This window comes from Coccinella septempunctata, chromosome 1 (assembly GCF_907165205.1).
Source record: "Coccinella septempunctata chromosome 1, icCocSept1.1, whole genome shotgun sequence".
NCBI lineage: Eukaryota > Metazoa > Arthropoda > Insecta > Coleoptera > Coccinellidae > Coccinella > Coccinella septempunctata.
Window position 1 is genome coordinate 56,561,788 of NC_058189.1, and position 22,352 is coordinate 56,584,139.

Here is a 22,352-nt window from a genome sequence, read left to right on the forward strand (position 1 = left end):
AGATTTTGACATTTTCACGCTTACTGCCCCCGAGTACTCAATTATTAAGTTTCTCGTCAAGGGTTTCACGGAACGAAGGCGCTTTTTTCGATTAGATCGGTTCTTTCGTTATGAGGACGTTTTTCGCTCACGGTTTTTGCGGAAAATCCCGAAATTTTGAGTAGGGACGGGAGATACTTCATGAAGTTCCTGATTACCTAATACCTTGACTTGAAATGAGAATCGTTGAGGATTGGATTCGCGGGTTCAAAAACTGAGAATCGCTGAGATTTTTAGATAGAGTATTGTATGAAAATTCGATTGGTACCTACATGTCTGAACTTCGGGAGACTTGTACAGGGTGTCCGAGTTCAAGTGTCCCTATACCTTATTGTGGAAACTAAAGGAGCTAGAAGAAAAAGCTATATACAAAACTTGTCTGTAATCGATTGAACTTTTAGTTTTTATAACCCAACTTAATACAGGGTGCCCCGTTTTTTCCCTGTTAGTATTAACTTTCTTATTTTAAATGGAACATCCTGTATATTGTTGCATTTTTGAATTCCTTGTCAAATTTCAAGGTGACTTTAGTATGACAACTATGGTCCCATATAGCATCGATTCTGACATATTCGACTTTTTCCTAAAATTCTGACAGCTGTAGGTGCTCACTAACATAGCTGATCCTAGTTTTCTAATGAATGTATCGAAACTAAATTTTGCCCAGCTGTTGTCAACATATTGTATCATACGCTACACCTCTATTTTTAGCAATCTGATATACAGGGTCTTCAAAAATTAAAGTTAAAAATTCAAATAGAAGTTCAATCAAAACTTAATTTTCTCAAATGGCAACCTATTTTTTCTTCTTGTTCATCATGTAAAGCAGGTTAAAATGAACAAAAAATGTATTTAAAATTTTCCTGTAAAGTGAAAAGTTTCAGAAATATGGATGAAAAAGTGCAAACCAATGATAAAATTATTAATTAGTGTTGCTGCTTTGATTTTTTTGATAAATTTAATTAACTAGATTGACTAATGAAAAACAAAGAGACTCTTTTACTCATAATCAGTACTCGCTTCTAATAAAATTAAATTATTTCAATTTTAAAGGGGGACAAAACTAACAGATACATTTTTCTCAAATTAATCAAGTAATTGTCTGAAAACATAAGAAAAACTCAAAAATACATAATTAGATCAGTGCTAGTTTCCATAGTTACCATATTCTATCAGCTTAATTAATTAATTTCGTTATTTCTTACGGGAAAATGCACTTTTTCGTGAATATTTCTGAAACTTTTCACTTTGCAGAAAAAATTGAAATACATTTTTTTGCTCATTTTAATCGGCTCTACGTGATGAACAAGAAAAAAATATCGGTTGCCATTTGAAAAAATAAAGTTTTGATTGAATTTCTATTCAATTCTATTCTATCCAATTTTTGAAGATCCTGTATATCTGATTGCTAAAAATAGAGATGTAACGTATGATCCAATATGTTGATAAGAGCTGGGCAAAATTCGGTTTTGTTACATTCATTAAAAAACTAGTATCAGCTATTTTAGTGAGCACCTACAGCTGTCAAAATTTTAGGGAAAAGTCGAATATCTCAGAATCGGTGCTATATAGGACATGGTTGTCAGACCAAAGTTACCTTGCAATTTGACAAGGAATTCAAAAATGCAATAATATACTGGGTGTTCCATTTAAAATAAGAAAGTTGAAGTGGGTTACAAAAAATAAAAGTTCAATCGATTACAGACAAGTTTTGTATTTAACTTTTTCTTCTAGCTCCTTTAGTTTCCACAATAAGGAATAAGAACACTTTAACTCGGACACCCTGTACTTTTGGAAATATGATTTTTTATAGCATATATGAAAATAAATCAGTCGAATTGTAATATTTTCCCTTTTCAGCTCTTGAAGAACTCTAAATCCAATCGTTGATTCGTTTTATTAATATCATAAATAAATATGATTTTTCACTGTCCCAACTTAAACTAACCTAACCTAACCTCAAAGCCATCATTTATATCTTCTTCGAAACTTAATAAATTCCCAACATTTTTCAGAATAAACTTAGTGAAAACGTTAACACATCGAGTTCTCTTAAGGCTAACAAATTAATTTAAAATTGATGAAAAAATCGAAGACAAAAATCCAAGGTAGGCGCTAAAGTAAACAGAAGCCCAAATTTATTACCATTTAGGTACTGAACTGGCCAAGAAGCTCAGTCAAATGTATGCTGTTCTTGTCTTGACGCTGGACAATAGTGATTACAAGTGAAACAATAGTGTGGGTCTTTCATATAAATTTATTTTTGAGCAGCACCTGCCTAGGTACAGCCCCCTTTGAAAAGCAATTTCAGATTTTTTCTTAGATGCCAGAAAACTGACAGAAATAGTTGGGGAGCGCAAGAGGGAAATTCGGGATTTACTCGAGCGTGTCAGATTAATATAAGGGGAGATATCTTGGATCCTGTAGAGTACCTCTACCAAAAATTAGACCTATATATACATTCTCTCAATCTGACAATTGAAGCTTGTCGAAAACGTGTTAGAGGACTGCAAACTTGCAAAAAAAACGTTACGTTCACATTCTCGAGCGCGGTGTTTTTTTTTTCTATTTTTGAAGCTTATGACTTTCTTTTCTACATTGACCTTGGCCTTTCGCATGTGTGGCTAAGCTCCTCGCCCTCATCACCATCTAGCTCGAAAACGGTTGCGAGTATGTAAAATTGCCCCAGGCAAAAGTTTTATAGAATTTTATTATTTTCTTGTATTCTTCAGATACATCAAGAGGTCCATCCATTTTTGACTCAAAAAGTTAAGAGTGCCATTTGAAAAACTCAAAAATAAATATAGCATTTTTCTACACAGTAAACACCGCAGTTAATAATTACGTTATTTTTACTCAATTTGTAAGTTCCATTCGACAGAAAAAGCAGTGTAAATGCCATTACAATGCGTGTTGTGTTCTTCTGCCTTGTGAAAAATATTATTGGTTGGATTTCGTTTATCCTTTTCCGTTGGAAAAACTGACTGTCTGCGAATCTACGTGAGTGACACAGTTTAAATTTGGTACTTACACAGTGAGTTCCAAAAGGTTTGCAGTAAAACGTCAGGAAAATTTGTACTATGTGTTTTTTATTCATACATTTGTTCATTCTTTTTCTGTTATATTAGGAATTTATTTCGTTTTGTCAATTTTGATAATTATTTCTCTTCGCAATATGTTGAATTAATTTATTTTCTAAAACTGCCTCTCTGGAAAGATTAGAGGGATTTCGGGTCTGAGGTTTTTCCTGTATTTTTAAGTAATTATAATCAGTGTATAGTTCATATTTCATAATCCTCTCACATATGTTAGGCTGCCGGTAAAAGCGTCACTGTACAATGTATAAGCTATTTCATCCATTAAATTATTAAATGAATCTAGGATTACCATTAATCAATTACCATTTCGGTAATTAGTTCATGTTTTGTGAACGCAAATGCTGCGTCGTGTTGGTTGGAAATGATTTCGTTAGTAATCTCATACTTTGTGTTCCACTCTATTTTCAGAGATACGTAGATACAATTTTCGATGGCGTAAGTATTAGGGATGAGCTTGGAAATGGAAACATAATTTAATTGTTGAATAATTCGAAACTCCGTAGGAAGAAGTCGGCAACTTGTGCTGAAAATTCTCGTGATGCTCATTAATGAAGTTTTTTTTAACCTGTGCATTTAAAATTCAGGTTTGATATTTCCATCTGTCGACATGGAAATAAAAAGGCTAGGAAGGGATGGAAATCATATGACTGATACTTGAATGAAAGATTTCCCTACTAAGATAGCCAATTGATTAAAATTCCGAGGAAATATAATGAAGTAACTAAGATAATAACAAATATTCCTAAGGCACAGTTAACTCTAGCTGTTCAATTCTTATACACACACCGGCAAATTTCAAGGAACGGAGATAAACTTCCGTAAATGAAAGGTATTTTTGTTTTATTTGGTTTTTGTGCTGCCTAGGTCTAGAAGCCATGCCATTCTTACACAATTGTCATATATTTTGCACATTTTTAACAATTTAGTCAACGTCGAAGCCAAATCAAAGCGAAAATATCTGTCGATTGATACATTACATTTGAAACGCGTATTTTCTCCAAGTACACTGCACAATTAACGCACATTCTGAAAATCTCAATTTTAATGAAAGTTAACTCTACATTGACTTTATAACTAATTTTTTACGTTCTCTCGGGAAGGTTTTGAATGAAACAAGACAAATTAAATGGAAGAAAATTTCAGGATTCCACCGAATCTTATGTGAAAGAAGAGAAATGAACAATTTTCAAAATACTGAAATGCTGATAAGTGATTTAATACTTGGTATTTCCACCCCTTGCGTTAATTACAGCTCGGCAACGACGGTTCATACTCAAAATGAGTGATCTTGAAATGTTCTGATCTACTCCTTCCCAGATTTCTCCGAGTTGGATTCCTAAGTCATTAAGAGTAGCTGGATGATTTTCTGAACTTCTCAGCCTTCTATTGAGGTTGTCCCAAACCTGCTCAATCGGATTGAGATCTGGACTTCTTGCTGGCCATTCCATTCGAGAGACTTCAACCACTTCAAGGTACTCCTGAACGATGCGCGCACGATGGGGTCTGGCATTATCGTCCATAAAAATGAAATTTTCACCAATGTATGGGGCAAATGGCACTACATGCTCTTCAAGAATGTTCCTTATATACTTATCAGCATTCATAGCTCCATTATCAACGACCACTAGGTCTGTGCGAGCAGTCAAAGATATTCCACCCCATACCATAATCGATCCTCCCCCGAAACCAGTAGTATTCAGGAAATTGCACTGAGCACATCTTTCATGTGGACGTCTGATACGCCAGAATCTAGACTCATCTGTGAAGAGAACTCTTTCCCAATCGGCCTCTTCCCAATGGATATGCTCTCTCGCAAAATCCAAACGCGCCCTTCGATGGGCTGGGGTAAGAGCTGGGCCTCTTGCCGCGACACGAGGCCTTAAATCATATTCTCTGAGGCGATTTCTTATTGTCTGAGTGCTAATTTGCACCCCATCAGTTTGCTCAAGCTGAATTTGAAGGAGGCAAGCGGTTGCAAACCGTTGTCTCAACTAAGAAATTCTCAAGTAACGTTCTTGAATGGCAGTTGTTACCCGTGGTCTACCCTGTCCTGGTCTTCGGACATTCATACCTGTCTCCCTGAATGGCTGCAACATTCTGGACACATTTGTATGGGAAACTCCAAACCTTTCTGCAATTCTTGTGTATGTCCACCCTTCTTCTCGCAAAACTACCGCTTGGGCACATTCCTCTTGGGTCAAATTGCGTGTTTCGCGTTGCATAGCGATCGAGTGTAGAAAATGAAACGAAAGAAAAACTATTGATCACCAGAATTGATCGAGAACAACTGATTTTAGAATGGAGCCGATACATTCGCAATCTGATGATATCATCTTTTTTTATTTCTGCTGGGAAAAAACATCTGTATTGAAGAAAACCGTTGACAGTGGATAACATATGCATGCATAATTCTGATAAAAATAATTATCATTGAGAACGCGACTCATATAAATCTTTTGTCATGGCCGCACAGATCCCCCGATATTTCGCCCATAGAGCATGTTTGGGACATCATGGGTAGAAGGCTTGGAAATTTACCCCAGCCCCCATGGACTTTGACGGCTCTGAGACATGAAGTACAGGTAGCTTGGGATAGTATCCCTCAAGAAGAAATAGACCATCTTTTTGAATCAATGCCAAGACGTGTTGAGGGGTGCATAGATAACCCCGTAGGACAAACACAATATTAACAAATTTAATAAAAAAATTGTAAACCCTAAAATTTGAAATTTAAACAGCTTTTTCTGGGTGTTACAGTTTCTTTGTCAGTTAGTATATTTTCATCTGCGTACAGGGGATTCCTATAACTGGCGCATTCGCCACTTTGAATTTTCAATTGGAGCGAATACAAAATTCAGTTCTTTCATGTAGATTTTCGTTTTGACACAGTAACACGAAATTCTTTTTATTTTATGAGCTAGTGGAAGTCAATTTGTACCTTTGGGCTTTGGAGGCAAAGTTCCTCATGCTTTTTTACAATAAAATTTCACGTCTGTAAATCAACTGACATAGTCTCAAATCTGCCGTGCTGAATGAAAATGGTCCATTTTCTAGTGACAACGTTACCTCTCCATTCATTCTCCATGAAAACTTAATATTTAATCATCGTAAGTCTGCGACACATACTGCGGTGATAATTCAGTTATTATTTCATTATAGAATACCTAATATTCCACCTAGCGCTTCCATTCCTAACAACTTCCTGCGTTATTAATTTCCATCCGTTCCCAGATGAAAACGAGTTTTGTTGGTTATGAGTTTTCGCCTAAACCCAAAATAAGCAGCTTTTCAAATTATTTTCAATTTTCTAAAAATTTATCAGCTTATTCTCGTGTTGGTCCTTGCTCAACATTTTTCCGAACGTCAAGGAGTCAGGGGATATTTTATAATTCAATTTTTATTGTGTTAGTGAGTTCGGTACATACTACGTAATTCAGTTTCGAATGAAATACTTCGTTTCGAGCACAATGAAGTAGTATACCGGCCGGTATTAGTTTGGAAAATAGTCTAAATAGGTCATAATGACAAAAGATGAAGAATATTCTGAAAGAGCAACTCTTTTAGTAATAAATCTGAAAATTTCATCGAGCTCGGCGCAATTTTTAACTGAACCCTTCTTTTTCAGGATTTTTCGAAGGTCAGCTTTCGAGTCGTTAATTTCTCAATAAAAGTAACCGTGGATGGAAATGTGATACATATTCTGAAAGAACAACTCTTCTAGTAATAAATCTTGAAATTTCCCATACCTCTAAACAACCGTTAGGTCTTCACGAATTCTTAACCTTAGAACATAGATACATGGAATGGAAAATAAACATTTCAAAGACTGGAGTTAGATTGAGACAGTTGACTCGGACATCAGTGTCACATCAATTTTCAATACGAATAGATAGGAAGTTTGTAAATTTTTCCATATAACGCCACTGCCTGAGTGTCGCGCTAGACAGAGAAATATCGAATATGTGTACTACAAAACATTCATTTGTAGCACTGAATGTCGATTCCATGTATCTATGTTCTAAGTTCTTAACAGACCCCATCTTTTTCAGGGTTTTTTGAAGGACATTTGATTTAGAGCTGGCGAAGGTTGAAAATCTTCAAAATTTCGGCGTCATGTTCTTCCCAATCCGACAGAGGGTGCTGAGGTGCAGGAAGAGTTACAGTGACTTTATCAAACATTTTGTTTGGAAGTAGGAAGATTATGTCATGACAACCGTTTTTGACAGAGTGAGAAGAGAGAAGTACGGTTGGGGTCTTACCCTTAACATTCTTCTGAAAGTAGACGTTTTTCTGTGAACACTCTTTTGGAGTCTGGCAACTGAGACAGCAGTCTGTAACATCATCATATCAGCGTATCTATTGCTTTGCCTGCTTAACTCGGAGTCGTCGTTAAGAGAAATTTTGCATTCGTGATGCTGATTGAGGGTATCTTGGAGATCACAATTACACTTACATTACACTTCCTGGCATTTTTGACATTTTAGTGAATTCTTTCAACTTTCATCGTCCGTATATAGATTAATATTAGGTTCAAGAAAGGTTGTGTGCACAATGTTGTAGCAAATTTAATGCTTTACTATTTTGAAATAAACGTTTTGGTCGGAATCCGCTTAGTTGGAAAGTTATGAGCGAAAGACCGAAAAAAATCCTATAATTTTCAGGTTTTTCGGAGCCTCCAAGTTAACACAGGGCCCTCAGGGTGTCAAATTTGACACAGCCATTCTACAGCCCATATGAACATTCCTTCAAAGTTCTATCAACTTCTGGACACTATTACTCTATTAATCCAACTTGATGTCTCCTTAGCTTTGGAAGGGAATTTCTGGAATGATCCGGTCCTGTAAGATTTTTCTTTTGGTTTCTTCCTTCTCTCGACATTCTTTCTTGTTGGTGCATTTTAATTTTCCACAGAAAGGCTCCGGTCCCGCACAAGGAACCTGTGCTGGTGTTTTGACAACTGAATTGGGTGAAACGAGTAGCCTTTCTTGCCTATTTCATTATGTTTACTTGGGCAATTTCTTGACTGCCGGAATGGATAGCTATGTCACATCTCTGAGAGGTTCAATTCAATATATCCTTCAATTGCAAGTATTTCTGCCCTGAAGGGGCTCGAATAAGATAGTGAGCATCTCTTGCTAGTCCAGAATACCCAGCGTCGGTTCCTGTCATAGTTTTTCAATCATCTGCTGGGTGTTCTATTTCTACTAGCCATCGTAGTGAAGGTTACGAGGATGTATATTGATATCTAGTTAGCCTAAACCAGTTCCATGATAAAAAAAATTGCGTTACCATAGCAACGAACAATGACTCATTAGAACTGTCAATGTGAAGTTTGAGGTCAGAAAACTAAATCAGAGCTACGCAATAAATTAAAAGAAAGAATATGTCCACCGAAATTGTGAAAATCGAAAAATTGGAGTATCGAGCCATCATCAAGTACCTGTATTTAAAAGGATTAAGAGGTAAGCAGATTTACGAAGATATGCTTAATACCCTTGGTGATCAAAGTCCTTCGTACAGGACCGTGAAAAATTGGACTGCAAGCATCAAAAGAGGTATATTTTCCATTGAAGATGATGGCCGATCGGGAAGGCTAGAGTCATTCCCCGAAAATATCGATGCAGTTCATGACATGATTTTATCAGACCGTCGAATTGGGCTAAAACGGATATCTGAAGCACTGAATATTTCATACGAACGCGTTTATCATATAGTTCACGTCAATTTGGACATGAGAAAAATTGCTGCAAAATGGATCCCCAAATGTTTGAATGTTGACCAAAAGCTTGCAAGCATCGCGTTCGATCTGTGCTCGATTTGGAAACGATGTTGACTTCTTGAACCGAATTGTTACTATGATTGAGACTTGCGTACATTTCTACGATCCAGAAACAAAGCAACAATCGATGGAATAGCGACACTCTAGTTCTCTAAGACCTAAGAAATTTCGTGCCAAAAATCTGGTGGAAAAGTTCTTGCTTCAATTTTTTGGGATTGCCAATGAGTAAACATGATTGATTTTTTGGATAAGGGTAGAACAATAACCGGAGATTACTATTCGACATTACTGACCACTATACGGGAAAAAATTGAAGAGAAAAGACGCGGAAAGCTATCAAAAGGTGATTTGTTTTTGCAGTACAACGCCCCTGCACACAAATCTCATGTTGCCATGCAAAAAATTCGTGATTTAGGGTTTGAATTACAAGAACATCTCCCTTATTCACCAGATTTGGCACCATCCGACTATCACATAATATATAATAAAAGTTGCGGAGGTCTGGTTTGCAGAGCAAGAAGAAACCTTTTTCTTGAAAGGTCTAGAGACATTGCAGGTTCGCTGTAATAAATGTTTCCTTTTAAGAGGAGAATATGTTGAGTAATAAAATATTTGACATTGAAATTTTGTTTGGTTCTATAGTAGGCTAAGAAAATTTCAATATATCCTCGTATTTCTTTGATAGTTAGAATTTTAAGAGAAGAAGTAAGGAGACCAATCGATTCGAAGGATGTTATGGAGGAGAAAGCCGGCCTCAAATTGAGATGTGCAGGTCATATAGCCAGGAAAAAACCTAATGTGATTAACAGTGCAGATACTGCAATGGAGACCACGAGGTTTACCACAACTGAAATGAGTTTAGGCAAAAGGAAAATAGCTGGTAGAAACTGGAAACAAGGTATAGACTGAGATGCAGGATGCTTACATTCAGGAGTGGATGGTGGGAAGCTGAGAAGGAAGGAGCAGAAGATTAGCAGCAAGAAAAAGAATAATAAGAAGTAATTCATCATTTCATAATTTACTCCACGTAGTCTGGGATCCTTCGTTATTACGAACGAATAATAACTCGAGGACGATTTATGGAAAATGCGAATTTCCGCTCGGCTTTCTCCTAATCGAAATGGACCTGTAGTCGCGAGAGGAGGAATACAAGTGTTTCGAGGCGCACTCAGCTCTTCCGTGCAGCTCATAACACAAAAGAGCCTCTGATGATCCAATATACGCTGAAAGCATCAAACTACGTCGCCCAATTCAATGGTAAAGCAAGATATGTTCCTGTTCCTATGGACGTATTCTAAATTATTCCCTGGATACCACTTAATATTCATAAATTTGTTCATCTTTTATTCATGAGCGAGTTCAGTGAAATTCCCGAGGCATCCCGGAATTTCGGTAAATGAAATTTTCAGGGCATATCATTACGAGTTACTCGCGCCGACTGGCCCAATAAATATTATTATTATACGGAAGCTCGGCTAATTTTTTCATTGTTCGATAACAGGGATACTTATCGAAGTGAATAGAGGTGACCTATGCTTGATTGGTCGAGTCAGTGAGCGCTCAAAAGAGGGGTGTAGAAATGAAATAGAAGAAAATTGTCAAGGGTTTGGTAGATACATATACATATTGAAATAAGATATTAAATTGAAGCGCCTCAGAGCAAAAACCCGTTCAAAGTTTATCACGGAACTTCAATATGCAGACGACTGGGCACTTATCGCTAGCAGCCCAGAGGATCTACAGATAATGCTGGACACCTATAAACATATATACGAAGCTTTAAGCCTTAGACTCAATATCGACAAAACCAAAATCCTGGTAAGTCCGCCAGAAAGCCTTCAAACAGATATCAGACTGGAGAATGAAACACTAGAACAGGTCGAGCAGTTCAAATACTTGGAAAGCTTCATAAACACTAGGGCTAACCTAGACACGGAAATACACAACCGTATCAATTCGGCATCACGGGCATTCTGGAAGCTAAAGGACAGAGTGTTTCAAAATCACGACCTCAATCTGAAGACCAAGACAGCTGTTTACAAAGATGTCGTCCTCCCAACGCTTCTTTACGAAAGCGAAAGCTGGACGCCCTACAGGCGACACATTAAACAGCTGGAACAAACGCAACAACGTCATTTAAGACAAATAATGCACATCAGATGGTTCCACGAAGTTTCGAATGCAGAAGTTTTGCAACGCGCGAGTTGTACAACAATTGAGACTCAAGTAACGAGTGCCCGACTCAGATGGAGCGGCCATATTCTGAGGATGCAAGGCACAAGATTCCCCAAAATAGCTCTGTATGACGAATTCACAGAGGGAGCCCGGAAACCAGGAGGCCAGTATAAGCGGTTTAAGGCTATACTACATCAGTCCCTTAAATCAGTTGATGCCAATCATAACTGGGAATAACTAGCTTTGGTTCACAGTTATAATGGAGACTCGAGAAGGATACAGCGGCGGCCAGATCTGGTTGGTGACTATCCATGCCCGGAGTGTGGAAAGATCTGTAGGTCACGGTTGGGTCTCTTCAGTCACAGGAGGGCACACAGTCGCAATTAGCCCTAAGAGATTATAAGTCTGTTCTCATCGTTTGTTTTTTTTTCGTCTTTTTGTAGATTTATTCTCGGTAACGGGATGCAGCAATGATGATGATGAGATACATATACTCTAGTTCCTACCTCATAGGAGGTGAGTATATTATGAGCGTCGTATAGACTGAAATTATCTAGGCTGTGTTTACGTAGTAGCTGCATATCATGCTGACCAAAGATGATAGAGTAGAAAGATGGCAAACGAAGCGACTAAAGTGATGTGAGCGCCATCTGTGTTTCAAATGTGTTTCTAAAACCCTAAGACTGAATAAATAATAATTCGAGAACCGTATGTGCAGAAAAATATGAAATTTCGTAAGATTCCAGATGACCAATTTGATCAAAGAGGTTTTGAATGTCTTGATTCTCGTACCGTCGTTTGTTTACCTAAAAAATTCTGGTGACGTTCCTCTATGTCAGCATCAAAGATTATAGATTAGAAAGAATGGAAACGTCCTTATATCTGTAGTACTAAAAACTGACTACATTTTGGCCGCCAGTGAAAACACATTTGACAATGAGATGGCGTTGAAAACGTACTGTCAATTCAGAAAAACTGTTTCAGAACAGTTTTCTGTTTTATAATTGAGGGGCGCGAAATTCGATTCTATTCCTTGTATTGAAAATATCCATTTTGTTGAGACCAGAAAACAAACATCTTGAACGAAAAAACAAAAGTACGGTTTTGTTTTGTGACCAGGATATTAGTTTTCATCTGAATATTGTTTGGAATCAATTGATATCAATGAAATACGCTGTCGGATGTGCTATACAAAAGTATAAATGCAAATAAAAATTTGCAATTCATGAAAAATTTACAAAAATTTGATTTATGGACAACGAATAGAGCTTCGACTAGGACACAAGTGTATATGGTGATTTGCTATACGTCAAATATGTTATTTCTTTGCAATACATTGTTTTGAATTAATAAAACTCAGTTGAATTCATACAATTTATATCAGAAATTAATATGAACCAATATTCAATTTTCCAGCAAAGCATACACATTTCAGTTACTTACATATTATTTACAGAATTTTCAGAACCACAATTAAAAAAATCTTACAGAAGTATACAAGATCTGTATGTTAGCCTGTCAGTATACTTGCTTTATGCTTTTTTTATGATTTATTTATGATATGGTCTCTTTATGACACAATATTCAAATTGATTAATAATGAATGAACAAAACACTCACAGCAAGTTTCATAAAACTTTGACTTTCCAAACAAAAATTTGACAGTATCTCGATTAACAAATCGAAATCAATAAAACCTTCACATTTCTGAATATATTGAAGGAGTAGCAAATCCCCTAAATGGTCTCTTCATGCAAAGGATGCTTCCTGCATACAACAAATTACGTGGATGAACAGTTTTGAATTGACTTGCAGTAAAATGTTCATTGCACATGGTGTGCAATGAATGCAGGCCTCTACGCCCTGAAAATTTTATCCACTTCGGAGCGCTGAAAATAAAAATCAATGAATGACCGAGTCATATGTTACCAGTATTAATATTTATATTTCCATTTTCCAATTTCGGAAAATCCATTTTATTTGATCCACAGTTCTTCATCATGCAATCATTTTCGAACGATATTTAGAGGTTTTCACCAAGAAATTAGACAAAAATACAATAATCAGCAACTAGAACGAGCTAGATGAACAAAAGGGGTTAGAAAATCAAAACATTCAATATCTCTTTGATCAGAATGGCCATCTGAAATCTTACATAATTTCAATTGTTTCTGCAAATGCAAATTAATATTTTAACCAGTCTTAGGGACTTAGAAACACATTTGAAACACAGATGGCGCTCACATCACTTTAGTCGCTGCGTTTCCCATCTTTCTACTCTATAATGTTTGATTTGAACTTTTGTAAGGGGATATCATTCATTGATTTTGACAAAAATAAGTGTCATTGATACTTCTAAACATAAAAAGGTCGCTAAACCTATTCGGATTTTTTCTCAACACTTATTGATAAAAAACTTTGGTCCAGTTTCGGAGAAACATTTCCGAGGGAGAATTCGACCAGTGTTTCATTCAAATTGAAATGGAATCTTGCGTAGGAAAAGAAGAAATTTTCCTCATCGGTTCACCCTCTGCGGGTATTCACATGGGGATAAAGATATCATATGGAACTAGATAGAATCGTGGAGCCGAAGTAATCCGAGATCAAGTTCTATATGGGCTCATTCCCAAAGCATACGTTCCTTCCGAAAAGAGGATTATACCGGGGTTTTTGCATGTACGGGGAGGGTGAGGGGTGATGGATGACGTTCTTGACTACCTATTGGTTGTATACTGAGTGATTTTCAAAAAAGAACATTCAGGAACAAGTAACAAGAAGCTGGGTGATTGTGTATGGAAGATGTTTCAAATGTAGTTTTTGTTTCATTAAATAATGATAAAAACTCAGCATACCTTTTTGGAGAACTAAAATGAGGGCTACACATGAAACAATAAAGGTGTTACAACAATTAGGAGCAATTCAATTATGAACACCCTGTACAGGGTAGGTAAAATTCGATGGGATTGAATGGCAGCTTTTAAACAACTAGAACTAGGGAAAAATGTTCGACTTTCAAAAGATGGATATTGGACAAAACCACATCCCTTTATCTCTTTTGTTTTAAAGTTATTTGTTTTCAACTCAAAAGAAGATAGAGGTCTCAAATGTGCTATATCCATTTTTTCCTGGCACTTATAGGGTAACAGAGCTGGCCATTCAATTCCATCGAATTTTGTTCACCTTCTACAACAAAACTTCTATGTTTTCATCTCGATATGTCGATGTAATCCTTGAACAATGTACCTATTCCACCCCTCTGTATGTGACAAATTAATTAAAACAGCATTCAGCTTCCCTGAAAGAACAGGTGTGGTAGATGATGCTCAGCGTGAAGTAATTGTTTCTTGAACGTCCATCAGTTGCTAAACGCATGGAAAACCGTCGAAAAGGGCTGTAAATCTGAGGAAATGGCCAATAACGGAATTTCTAAGCACCGAAATTTCACCCCTGCTTTATCGCTAGAATATATTGTGTCACATTGAAAATAGCATGGGCTGCTCAATTGGTTCCTCAAAGGGTACGTTTTGTTAAATGAAGGCCATGAATCATATCACCATTTCGCACTGAAAATCTAGAATATTTCGAATTTGAATATGGAAGAGAGATTTTGGAATGAAATTTCAATAGATATAACGAAGTCAAAATTCTTGCATGAGAGATAGTTTTTATCTGCATGACGTTAATTTTTCAACTTTTAATAAGAATAATCCGTTAACCATTGAATTTATTATTGAAGAATGAGAACTACTCAAATACTTGAAAATGTGAAAATACACTGCGCCAAAAAATCAAGGCACATTCTGAAAATCTCAATTTTGATGAATGTTAACTCTACATTGACTTTATAACTTATTTTTTATGTTCTCTCGGGAAGGTTTTGAACGAAACAAGACACATTAAATGGAAGAAAAATTCAGGATTTCACCGAATCTTATGTGGAAGAAGAAAAATGAACAATTTTCAAAATACTGAAATGCTGATAAGTGATTTAATACTTGGTATTTCCACCCCTTGCGTTAATTACAGCTCGGCAACGACGGTTCATACTCAAAATGGGTGATATTGAAATGTTCTGATCTAATCCTTCCCAGATTTCTCCGAGTTGGATTCCTAAGTCATTAAGAGTAGCTGGATGATTTTCTGAACTTCTCAGCCTTCTATTGAGGTTGTCCCAAACCTGCTCAATCGGATTGAGATCTGGACTTCTTGCTCGCCATTCCATTCGAGAGACTTCAACCTCTTCAAGGTACTCCTGAACGATGCGCGCACGATGGGTCTGGCATTATCGTCCATAAAAATGAAATTTTCACCAATGTATGGGGCAAATGACACTACATGCTCTTCAAGAATGTTCCTTATATAATTATCAGCATTCATAGCTCCATTATCAACGACCACTAGGTCTGTGCGAGCAGTCAAAGATATTCCACCCCATACCATAATCGATCCTCCCCCGAAACCGGTAGTATTCAAGAAATTGCACTGAGCATATCTTTCATGTATACAAGAAAACGTCGATCACAATGGTAGAGGCAGAATCTAGACTCATCTGTGAAGAGAACTCTTTCCCAATCGGCCCCTTCCCAATGGATATGCTCTCTCGCAAAATCCAAACGCGCCCTTCGATGGGCTGGGGTAAAAGATGGGCCTGTTGCCGCGACACGAGGCCTTAAATCATATTCTCTGAGGCGATGATGAGCTTGCTCAAGCTGAATTTGAAGGAGGCGAGCGGTTGCAAACCGTTGTCTCAACGATGAAACTCTCAAGTAACGTTCTTGAATGGCAGTTGTTATACCCGTGGTCTACCCTGTCCTGGTCTTCGGACATTCATACCTGTCTTCCTGAATCGCTGCAACATTCTGGACACACTTGTATGGGAAACTCCAAACCTTTCTGCAATTCTTGTTTACGTCCACCCTTCTTCTCGCAAAACTATACCGCTTGGGCACATTCCTCTTGGGTCAAATTGCGTGTTTCGCGTTGCATAGCGATCGAGTGTAGAAAATCAAACGATAGAAAAACTATTGATCACTAGAATTGATCGAGAACAACTGATTTTAGAATGGAGCCAATACATTCAAAATCTGATAATATCATCATTTTTTATTCCTGCTGGGAAAAAACATCTGTATTGAAGAAAACCGTTGAAAGTGGATAACATATGCATGCATAATTCTGATAAAAATAATTATCATTGGGAACACCTTCAGTTGTAGAATAAATTTGAGATTTCCATAATGTTCGTTAATTTTTTTGCGCAGTGTATTATAATTTCATAAAAATTCTCGGACTTTGAATTTGAATTCAAAATTGTGATATCCCTTCTTGAATAATCTACTTTGGACGTGTAATGCTCTTTAATTCATCAGAAACTCGAGAAATAAGCAGAATCAGAAAAAAATTTAATCATATGAAGTGAAAAAGTTATGCTGAATACTTCAATTCAACATATCACATTGCAAATTTTTAACAAACTTTTGCGAAGGATTAATGAGTGCAAACCCAGTGAAATGTCTACTGAATATTTTCCATCACAAGATCCATTTTCAACCTGGGAAATTTGAAATATATGATTCTGTTTATCCAGGAAGTAATTGTTTATTTAAAAATAACGTGATAGAGCTCATGTAAATTATGCGGAATTGAAGGACGGTAAAGTAGCAGTCACATCTCTCCCAGGCACACATACAATATAGATCAGTTTCCTGACGTCAAATGTTAATGCAACCTGAGATTACATCGAATTCTTCTCTGTAATCCGTCATTACACGAAGATTCAACCCTCAACAAACTACGCTCACGTTATATTTGACGTCATACATAAGCGCCCACGAAAACTGTACCCATGGGGGGAGGAATTCGCCCCATGTCTGATTCTAACTTCTGAAATAACTACAACTGCAGAACTCTATTCCATCGACACAACTTAAGAAATATTCAAGATGGGGCAGATATCATCCCCCCAAGTCCAATGCGGAAATGAAAAGGATTACTGAGGCAAATATTATCCCTTGGGTGAACTGTCAACGGACAAAAAATGAGTTTAGCACCAATCAGACACCAAAAACAGTATTCATGGAATTCATTTCGTTATGTTTTTTGGAGGTAGGGATGGTTCTCCCAAAAGGTGAATAACCTGACCTAGTAGTGTAAGGTGCGGCACTGCGATTTTCGATGGGTCCTCGCTTAGGCTGTGGTGCTGAAGGGCTCTTTGTGTTCCTTAAGGTCTGTAGTTTTTAGTAGTGTGATCTCGACCAGGCGGGTGTTTCGGCGCCATTTCGCCATTCCTGTCATCTGTCTCCTCTGCAAACACAATCGTAACTTGGGCTCGCCATCTTGAGGAAACAGCCAGAATTGGAAAAGCTCTGTGAATAACACGATATGGGTGACATCCGGTACCATCAGGATGGGGCTGCAGACCACACAGCTCGAATTTCATTAGCTGCTGGTCTCAGTGGGAGGGGACGTGGGATGGCCAGCGCGCTCACCATATTCGAACGATTTCTTTCTTTTAATTGGGGAGCCAAGGATGCTGAATCCGGATTTACTCGAGCGTCGTTGAGGCCTAGTGGATTTTGAAGATAAGATGGTCGAAAGAAAAAAAGATACTATGATGTATGCACTTTCAGCGGTGGGGAAAGCGTCTGCAGGTTCTCAAAGGTGTAAAAAAATCGACAGGTGTACATACTCGAGCGTGTCAGATTAAGATACTGTATATGCCCTACGTCTAGTAAAAAAATTCGGACTTGGCGCAAGTTCACAGTGGTCCTTTAAAAATGCAAAAAAATCGTTACTTGTACATACTCGAGCGTGTCAGATTTTCATACAGATAGTTAATCTCGTTGTTGCAGACGTGTTGACCCATTAATCTGACACTAAGCAGGGGGCATATTCTTGATCTGATAGTTTGAAGATGATAACAACGTATTTTTTTTTAGATATCTTCCTTCGTGTACCTCTAATCGTTTCTGTATTCATTATAAAAGATGTAGATAATAAAATTCTATACAACTTTTGTCTGAAGCAATTTCACATACTCTTTACCGTTTTCGAGTTAGAGGGCGATAAGGGCCAGGAGCTTAGCCACACATGCGAAAGGCCAAGGTCAATGTAGAGACCCAGTCTGAGGTACATTCATCGCCATCTCGAAAACGTTCGAAAGTAGAAAAAATTGCTTCGGACAATATTTGTAGAAAATGTTATACCCTACAACTCTCATAATGAATGTGAAAACAAATTGAAGCCCAGGAGAGGAGATAAAAAAAATTGATTTTTGTCACCTCTATGGCCAATTCTTATTGTTTCGGCTTGCTAAAACTGTCTGATCATATTTTTCCGTTATTCTTGAATCCTTAGCTTCAATATAAGAAAAAAGTCACCGGCTCGAGAATGTACACGTGACGTTTTTTTTTGCAAGTTTGGCGCCCTCCCACACATTTTCGTCACGCTTAAATTGTCAGATCAAGAGGATATATATACTTTTCAACATGTAATTAACCACATATATCCTAATCTGACACGCTGGAATATGTACAATGATCGTTTTTTTTTTACTATTCTGACAGGCTGTCCTAGACAATTCCCCCTATATACAGATCCAATTTTTGGTAGAGGTACTCTACAGGATCCAAGGTATCTCTTATCCCTTATATTAATCTGCTCGAGTAAATCCCGAATTTCCCTCTTGGGCTCCCCAACTATTTGTGGCTATCTTGGAGATAAGGTCCTTAAACGTAGTCCACATATCCTGCCACAAGTCAAGCAGAGAAGAACCGAAGAAATCCGGGGCATACCTCTATTGTATACCGAAAAACTATCGAGAACATCCGAAATACGTAGACTACATCAGTATAACGCTGCTGATGGCCGCCATCTTGAAGATATCCTTTTCATAACTTGAGTACAAAAACTAAATTTCAAATTGATTCAAATAAATTAAATCATTTTCCCAACTTCGTCATTTTGAGGGTTTTATCTAGGTGGTTTTTCACTTCAACCAGTTTTCCCTTCTGGTGAAAAAGAATAATCTTAAAACTCCCTTTATACGTATTGTGCTTTTCCATCCGATGATTTAAAATTAGGAAGAAACATTTCCAGTTGATTGATTATTATTTTCTGGTGGAATTTCCACTGCTATTTGATGTTTGTAACAACTTCTTCAAACCAACGATCACCAAACAAACGACGCCTATAAACTTGTATATGGCGACGAACGCCGAAAATTCCAAATCCGACGTTTCGTTTCTGGCCCTTCTTCAGATAACGCACGGTATATCAGGAAAATCGCTGCGGAAGCAGCACAGCCAGACCACCTCACCTCGTTCTCAATTCCGCGGCGAACAAGAACCTCGCCGTAGATCGTGCTCGTTCGACCAGTGCCGAGCGTGCGTCCTAGCGGGTAATACGCGCTCGAGGAGTGTAGCAGGCCTAGAACCCCGGGCTTGGCTTCACATAGCTGCTCTCGACGACTAGTTACCAAGTTTTGTACGATTTTTGATGTCGAGATGATCTCTATATCATCCGGTTCATACGTCAATTGCCGGTCCTACATTCGTTCAATAAGTTCGAGCAGAAACGGAATCAGAGTCGGCAGGCAGCATCTGCTCCATTGAATAAACTCGGCAAGACGAGAACACCGTCTTACCATTGACTATTGACAGTTGCGTTACGTTCGTAGTAAACATTTATTATTGTGGTTTGCGTGAGTGCATACTACGCGATTCAGTTTCAGTGTCTGGTCACTTCGCATCGGATCCCTCAAGTGGCGTACGGCGGAGCCAGTAACCTTTCGAAAATATAGGTTAGTTGTAATGATTTCTTCCCTCTTATCGCTTCATTTGGGCTGTGTGTCAAACTTCCCTATCAGTTCTAATTCGGGTACTGCATCTATCTTATCTCCTATGTGTGTGTGTGTCTGTTATTTATATAAGTGCGCCAAAGTAATAGTTCATTGATCGAAAAAATTGCAACGATATGCTATATCCGAGCTGCATCCTTCATTATATTGCTGGTAATCCTCGAGCTATGATCGTAAATCACCATTCCCGTTTTTGCTTTTACGACCAGACCTATTTTGATTCATCTCACGTTATCAAATAAACAAGCTGCTGTACGAAGTTAACCCATTTTTTTCTCAATATTTGCATATGATGAACTTGGGTAAATAGAAATGTTGCGGTTGTACAAATATTTGCGGCTGAATTTCGATATGTGACACTGTTTTTCTGCCGCAGTTCAAATTTAATTCCTGTATTTTGATCCTTTCGTTTCGGGATCTCGAAAACAAAAAATAGCTACCTACGTGTTTCAGTATCTTCTTGGAAAAGAGAATTTTACATCATTTAAGAAAATGGAACAGAGCATTTTATCAGGAATTGCGTCAATATTTCATTAGACCGCTGGTATCAGCCTTTTTTGTTTGAAGGAGGATCTCTACAGCATCGTCGAATTGATAGGTTTTACTCACAAGCCAAGAAAAACCACTGAAAGATATTCTCCATAATCCCACTGCCAATATTGAGAATTTTGGGGTTATTGCCAGGCTGGTTGTTTAGTAGTCGAAAATACGCATTTTTTGTGATGAATTCTAAAACCATGTTAAGCCTATTATTGAGTACCAACCAATTCATAGGTCAAAAACTGTTGCACTAAAGGGTGATTTGTCTACCTTTTATTTTGCTCGTTCATATATCACACCTATATTTATGTTCAGTGAATATCTAGATTTGTTGCCTAATTTAGATAAAAAAATGTCGGTAGGTATACAGATGTAGTATTTACTAGAAGTACAGATAAAGACATTAAATTTTCATACTGATTTATTTTCTGAAACTTTTCATTTTATTCATTCCCATAGGTTCCTGTGTTGATTCCAAAGCCTTTTTATTGGAGATAATGAAATAGAATTACTATCAGCGAAGAAGCTAGATCATTTTATTCGAGATAATCATTCAATGAGCATTAATTTGATTTCGATGTAGTGTTCTTATGTCGTTAAGGTTCATTATTTAAAATATCACATATTTGGCACCAACCGAGCGAAGATAACAATCATATCGAATTCCAGAACACAACTGGTTCTTCAGACCTGCACCAGCTCTTTAAAGAGCTTCTAATAAGTACCACCTTGGTACCCAGGAGTATCAAGACAATATATATATAATACATGATCCGAAATAATTTAACGATAGGAAAAGTGCCTTGAAAACAATGAGCTTTGTTCATATTCCATAGAATACTAATTTATTGTTTTTCTCATAGATATTCAAGTTGTAATCAATACCTATTGATTAGTGAAAGTGTCGTTCGAAAGGAAAACACTCAATATTTTGCAAAAACATCGATTGAATGTAAATATTCCCGAATGACTCGCATTTTTTCGAATTCTCGCTTCTGTTTTCCTTCATAATTCCTCTCGCGCACTACTTGAAAACTGTTGAGTCGAGTGTTGAGCAGATTTCCATTTTACTTTCGATGCATTCACAGTCAGAATGCGAATTTGATTTGAATTCGAAATCCTTCATAATAATTAATCTCAGGTAGTCATACTGTGAATGCGCCAGAGGTAATCATTGATAAATAATCTGGAATGAGCTCAACATTCGTCTATAATTAGCAAATGGAAATCCTGCACAAAGTCAACCTAGTACTTGGAAGAGACCGATTGAAAGGTCATTCGATTGCCCAACCATCGAATTTGTTATTGGCAAATCTGATACAGCATTGGCATCTGTCCGTCCTTTCAAGTTGCTTGAGAATGGAAACCGACGGATAAAAGTAACTCGCGTGTTTTTCCCTTATAAGGTGTCAGAAGATGCTCACACATATGAACGTAGATGCATTAAATATTGAGGGAAATTCGAAATAATTGTCACATTTTGGCCTCGATTTGGGCACTGTATTTCTAAAAATTATCCAGAAATTTTGTGGTGTAGAGGGAAGGTATAATTAATATAAAAATGAGCGTTTGCTCAATATAGCAGCCACCCACCCAGTTATAGGACCCGCCTCGGAACCCGCCTATGAAGCTGTTCGAAAAAAAATTCCAAAAATACTGATGCGACCGATTGAAAACTAATGGTTAGAAGGGTCGTTTTAAATTGGAGCTCCGTATGATGGATATGTGAATGTTTCAGGGATAGGGTATACACCATTCACTTTTATTTTAGCAGTCGGTTGGCCATGGAAATTTGACACATATAACTGTATAGTACGAAAATATGGGGTTATGAAGCTTGTCAAAACATTTTTGGGTTTTAAAT

General features: G+C 37.3%; 1 protein-coding gene across 4 annotated transcripts in view; it reads left to right on the top strand.

Annotated features, from left to right (window-relative positions):
• LOC123309533 overlaps window positions 1–22,352 on the top strand; it is a 155,035-nt gene that overhangs the window by 6,262 nt on the left and 126,421 nt on the right. Inside the window, exon 1 of one of the 4 annotated variants that reach the window (XM_044892712.1) lies at window positions 19,482–19,891. The exons of the other annotated variants lie outside the window; for them this stretch is intronic. The gene's annotated coding sequence lies outside the window, so the exon portion shown is untranslated. Of the gene's footprint in view, window positions 1–19,481; window positions 19,892–22,352 lie in introns of those variants that run through there. 4 annotated transcript variants of the gene reach the window in all.